This window comes from Pristiophorus japonicus, chromosome 8, assembly GCF_044704955.1.
Source record: "Pristiophorus japonicus isolate sPriJap1 chromosome 8, sPriJap1.hap1, whole genome shotgun sequence".
In the NCBI taxonomy this organism is placed as follows: domain Eukaryota; kingdom Metazoa; phylum Chordata; class Chondrichthyes; family Pristiophoridae; genus Pristiophorus; species Pristiophorus japonicus.
The window spans coordinates 145,319,673-145,325,369 of NC_091984.1; positions in this window are offsets into that span (position 1 = coordinate 145,319,673).

Sequence of the window (5,697 nt, forward strand, 5' to 3'; positions counted from 1 at the left end):
CTGTCTCATTGCACAAGACCAGATCTAAGATAGCCTGCCCCCGGTTAGTTTCTTTACATACTGTACAAGGAACCCATCCCTTATGCACTCTATCAACTCTTCTTCAAGGCTACCCTGACCAATTTGATTTGTCCAATCAATGTGTAGGTTAAAATCACCCATTACAATCATACCATGAGAACTTCCAGTGCGAGTTGCTCCAAGTGAGCGATGGCTTCGAAGTGGGTGATTGGGTGATGGGGTGATGTCATCAGGACCCAGGTCGGCATTTGGAGCGTGGGCAGGAACATCGGCGGACCCAGGTAAAGCAGAGGAGTGGGAAGGTCGCGGGGAGGTGTGGTGAGTGATCGAGGTGGAGGAGCGATGAGGGATCGTGGCTGAGATTCAGTTGGTGATCGTGGCGGAAGTCCGGCAAATGTTTGGCGCAGAGGTGCGGCGAGAGATCGTGGCGGAGGTCAGGCGACTGTTTGGCGCAGAGGTGCGGCGAGAGATCGTGGCGGAGGTGCGGCGAATGTTGGTGACGGAGGAGCGGTGAGGGATCGTGGTGGAGGTGCGGCAAATGAGGGTTCGGGGCCCAAAAGAGCCGAGGGCCCAGGGGCAGCACGGGCCAGCCCACACTGCGATATGTAAGCGCACTGGGTCCGTGCAGAGCAGGCCTCCAGTCATCCGGGTTAATCTTTGCCACTGGATAAAGGCCTAGCTCTGTCAAGCCCGTGTGGTGGCTGATGTGCAACGGTCACCACGTTAAAAAAAATCCATGCACAGGCATCTTCCAGCCCCTCAATTGGAGTTCAGGACTGGATCATCGGGTCCTTCATTGAAACATCTGTGAACTCAGTTGGAAGCAAGTCATCCTCGTTCGAGGGACCGCCAATGATGATGATGAGTAGGTCAGTGAGGTCAGGGGCAGTAGGTCAGTGAGGTGAGAGGTAGTAGGTCAGTGAGGTCAGGGGCAGTAGGTCAGTGAGGTCAGGGTTCATATTGGAGTGAGGCAGGGTACGGACACTGCATTTTGGAAAGTTGGGGTTTATGGAGAGCGGATGAAGGAAGCCAGGAGGGGACAACGAAATAATCGAGTTTAGAGATGAGACTGCACACAGGGAGGTTAAAGTAATAGTGACCTCAGTCTTTATCAAGACACTCCAGAGTGAGGAACAGGCCTTAGGGGCTGGCTTATATACAGTGCTCCCAAGGGATGCTGGGATCCCTTGGGACTTCAGGGGATGTGCTCCCTGGTGGCAGAACATGGGAGTGCATGCTTTACAGATACACAACAGAGCCAAGCAGAGCCATGGGTTTCTTCCATCAAGGGGCTGATGTAGGGCGGAGATGGGCAATGTTGGAGATGGAAATAAGAGGATGTGGCGTACGAAGCTCAGTCTTTGGAGAACCAATAGGAAGGAGCCATGTTTCCTGGTCCCTAGTGGAGGAGCGGCACCCTTCAGTGAGAAAACCAAGGCCTGTCTGAGGCAGGTATTGTGACGGTCAGAGGTCCATTTTGTGGAAGGAGGAAAGGTCAGAGAGACCACAGACATTGTGCTCACCATGGACTCCGCCGCTGAGTGGGGTCAGCGGCCGGAAGGAGGCCAGAGCGTCGCCAGGGGCGAGGGAGGCCCGAGCGTCGCCGGGGGGGGGGGGGCGGGGGGAGGTAGGGAGGCCCGAGCATCGCCGAGGGGGGAGGGAGGGAGGGAGGCCCGTACTTTAGGGTGAGGAGTGAAGGTCGGGCCCAAACCTGTGGATGGGGCGGATCGGAGGCTCACAGCCGTTGAGTTCGCCGGGATAGGTTGGAGCAGCTGAGTCGGCCAATGGGGTGTGAGCAGCGAGGGTCCAGCTGGAGGGACATGGCAGCAGGCAGGTCGACCTGGAAGGTAGGCCGAGGATGGGCGATGGGTAGTGGGACCTTGCGTATGGGATTTTAGGGATTTCGGGGTAGGTAAAATACTTACACCGCAGTCAATCCACCTACGGCCCAAGCACCCAAGGCCCCACCCCACTGCTGGCCAAGAACGAGGAGACACCCATCAAGGACACTGAGGCAGTCAGAACCTGCTGGAAGGAACACTTTGAAGATCTCCTTAATCGAGAATCTGCCTTAGATCTGAGTGTCCTCGACTCCATCCCGCAGCATGCTACCCATCACCTTCTCAGTAAAACCCCAGCCCTGCACGAGGTTGAAAAGGCCATCTGTCAGCTCAAGAACAATAAGGCATCGGGGACAGATGGAATCCCCGCTGAGGCATTAATGTATGGCAGAGCGTCACTATTGACATGAATTTATGACCTCATCTCTCTCATCTGGAGGGAGGAGAGCATGCCGGGAGATCGCAGAGATGCAGTAATCGTGATCCATCTTTAAAAAAGGGGACAAGTTCGACTGCGGCAACAGCAGAGGAATCTCCCTGTTATCAGCCATTGGGAAAGTCATCGCGAGAATCCTCCTCAACCGTCTTCTCCCTGTGGCTGAGGAGCTCCTGCCGGAGTCACAATGCGGATTCCGTCCACTACGGAGTACAACGGACATGATATTTACAGCGCGACAACTGCAAGAGAAAAGCAGGGAACAGCACCAACCCTTGTCCATGGCCGCCTTTGAACTTACAATGGCCTTTGACACTGTTAACCGCGAGGGTCTGTGGACCGTCCTCCTCCGTTTCGGCTTCCCCCAAAAGTTTGTCCCCATTCTCAGCCTGCACCACGACGACATGCAAGCCATGGTCCTAACCAACGGATCCATCATAGACGCAATCCACATTCGGACCGGAGTCAAGCAGGGCTGCGTCAACGCACAAACCCGATTCTCGATCTTCCTGACGACAATGCTCCACCTCACACTATTGGAGAACCAATAGGAAGGAGCCATGTTTCCTGGTCCCTATTGGAGGACCAATAGGAAAGAGCCATGTTTTTGGTCCCTATTTGGGGATCAACAGGAAGGGGCCATGTTTCCTGGTTCCTATTGGGGGACCAATAGGAAGGAGCCATGTTTACTTGTCCCGATTGGGGGACCAATAGGAAGGTATCATGTTTCATGCGACCTATTCGAGGACCAATAGGAAGGAGCCATGTTTCCTGGGCCCTATTCGAGGACCAATAGGAAGGAACCATGGTTCCTGGTCCCTATTGGGGGACCAATAGGAAGGAACGATGTTTCCTGGTCCCTATTGGGGGACGAATAGGAAGGAGCCATGTTTCCTGGCCCCTATTGGAGGACCTATAGGAAGGTGCTATGTTTTGTGGGCCCGATTGGAGAACCAGTGGGATGTGGAGTGTGCATCCGTCATGTTGTAAATGTTGGATCATCGGCACCTGATCCCAGCAAAAATATCCTGACCTGGAGAGGGGCCATGGAAGGGGAAAGGATTCGTAGGTGTTGTGAGCGGAAAGGATGGAGCAGTGGGTCATAGAAACATAGAAAATAGGTGCAGGAGCAGGCCATTCAGCCCTTCTAGCCTGCACCGCCATTCAATGAGTTCATGGCTGAACATGAAACTTCAGTACCCCCTTCCTGCTTTCTCGCCATAACCCTTGATCCCCCGAGTAGTAAGGACTTCATCTAACTCTCTTTTGAATATATTTAGTGAATTGGCCTCAACTACTTTCTGTGGTAGAGAATTCCACAGGTTCACCACTCTCTGGGTGAAGAAGTTTCTCCTCATCTCGGTCCTAAATGGCTTACCCCTTATCCTCAGACTGTGACCCCTGGTTCTGGACTTCCCCAACATTGGGAACATTCTTTCTGCATCTAACCTGTCTAAACCAATCAGAATTTTAAACGTTTCTATGAGGTCCCCTCTCATTCTTCTGAACTCCAGTGAATACAAGCCCAGTTGATCCAATCTTTCTTGATAGGTCAGTCCCGCCATCCCGGGAATCAGTCTGGTGAACCTTCGCTGCACTCCCTCAATAGCAAGAATGTCCTTCCTCAAGTTAGGAGACCAAAACTGTACACAATACTCCAGCTGTGGCCTCACCAAGGCCCTGTACAACTGTAGCAACACCTCCCTGCCCCTGTATTCAAATCCCCTTGCTATGAAGGCCAACATGCCATTTGCTTTCTTAACCGCCTGCTGTACCTGCATGCTAACCTTCAATGACTGATGTACCATGACACCCAGGTCTCGTTGCACCTTCCCTTTTCCTAATCTGTCACCATTCAGATAATAGTCTGTCTCTCTGTTTTTACCACCAAAGTGGATAACCTCACATTTATCCACATTATACTTCATCTGCCATGCATTTGCCCACTCACCTAACCTATCCAAGTCACTCTGCAGCCTAATAGCATCCTCCTCGCAGCTCACACTGCCACCCAACTTAGTATCATCCGCAAATTTGGAGATACTGCATTTAATCCCCTCGTCTAAATCATTAATGTACAATGTAAACAGCTGGGGCCCCAGCACAGAACCTTGCGGCACTCCACTAGTCACTGCCTGCCATTCTGAAAAGTACCCGTTTACTCCTACTCTTTGCTTCCTGTCTGACAACCAGTTCTCAATCCACGTCAGCACACTACCCCCAATCCCATGTGCTTTAACTTTGCACATTAATTTCTTGTGTGGGACCTTGTCGAAAGCCTTCTGAAAGTCCAAATATACCACATCAACTGGTTCTCCTTTGTCCACTTTACTGGAAACATCCTCAAAAAATTCCAGAAGATTTGTCAAGCATGATTTCCCTTTCACAAATCCATGCTGACTTGGACCTATCATGTCACCATTTTCCAGATGCACTGCTATGACATCCTTAATAATTGATTCCATCATTTTACCCACTACTGAGGTCAGGCTGACCGGTCTATAATTCCCTGTTTTCTCTCTCCCTCCTTTTTTAAAAAGTGGGGTTACATTGGCTACCCTCCACTCCATAGGAACTGATCCAGAGTCAATGGAATGTTGGAAAATGACTGTCAATGCATCCGCTATTTCCAAGGCCACCTCCTTAAGTACTCTAGGATGCAGTCCATCAGGCCCTGGGGATTTATCGGCCTTCAATCCCATCAATTTCCCCAACACAATTTCCCGACTAATAAAGATTTCCCTCAGTTCCCCCTCCTTACTAGACCCTCTGACCCCTTTTATATCCGGTCAGATCCTGTCCTGTCGCTCCAGCTCACACTGATGGGGTGAGGATCTCCACCCTCTGCTGGGCCTTCATGAAACCAGCTTTCTGTCCAAACCGGTCCCCACTGAGAAAAGGCCCTTAATTTGGCAATAAACAGCCAGTGTACTGAGAGAGGCCAAGGGATGGCCACTGTGGGGAATGGGGCCTTACTCCAGGAGAATGCATGCTCTGGGGTCAAGGGTTAACATCCATCGGTGGGGCAGGGCACAGGGAGGTTTATTCTGCATTTCAGTATGCTGCACCGGGGAGTCTGAGGGGAAGGGAGAGTGGAAACGGGGAGAGAGAGGCTATGAATCAGAGACAGAGAGGTGTAGAGGAAAGCTGTGAGACATAGAGCAATGAAGGCTGAGAGAGAGAGAGAGAGAGAGAGAGAGAGAGAGAGAGAAGAACCGGGAAGGAGATGGAGGGAGAGAAGAAGAGGAAGTGAAATGTGCTGACGTGGCTTTCTCTGGGTGAAGACATTTACATACTGAGGGATGGGCAATGAGGCTCTCACAGGCTGCAGGTTTATAAAGCAGAGCCCAGTGAAGGGTAGTTTATCAGTAAGCAGGCACAGGGACAGGAGCAGACACC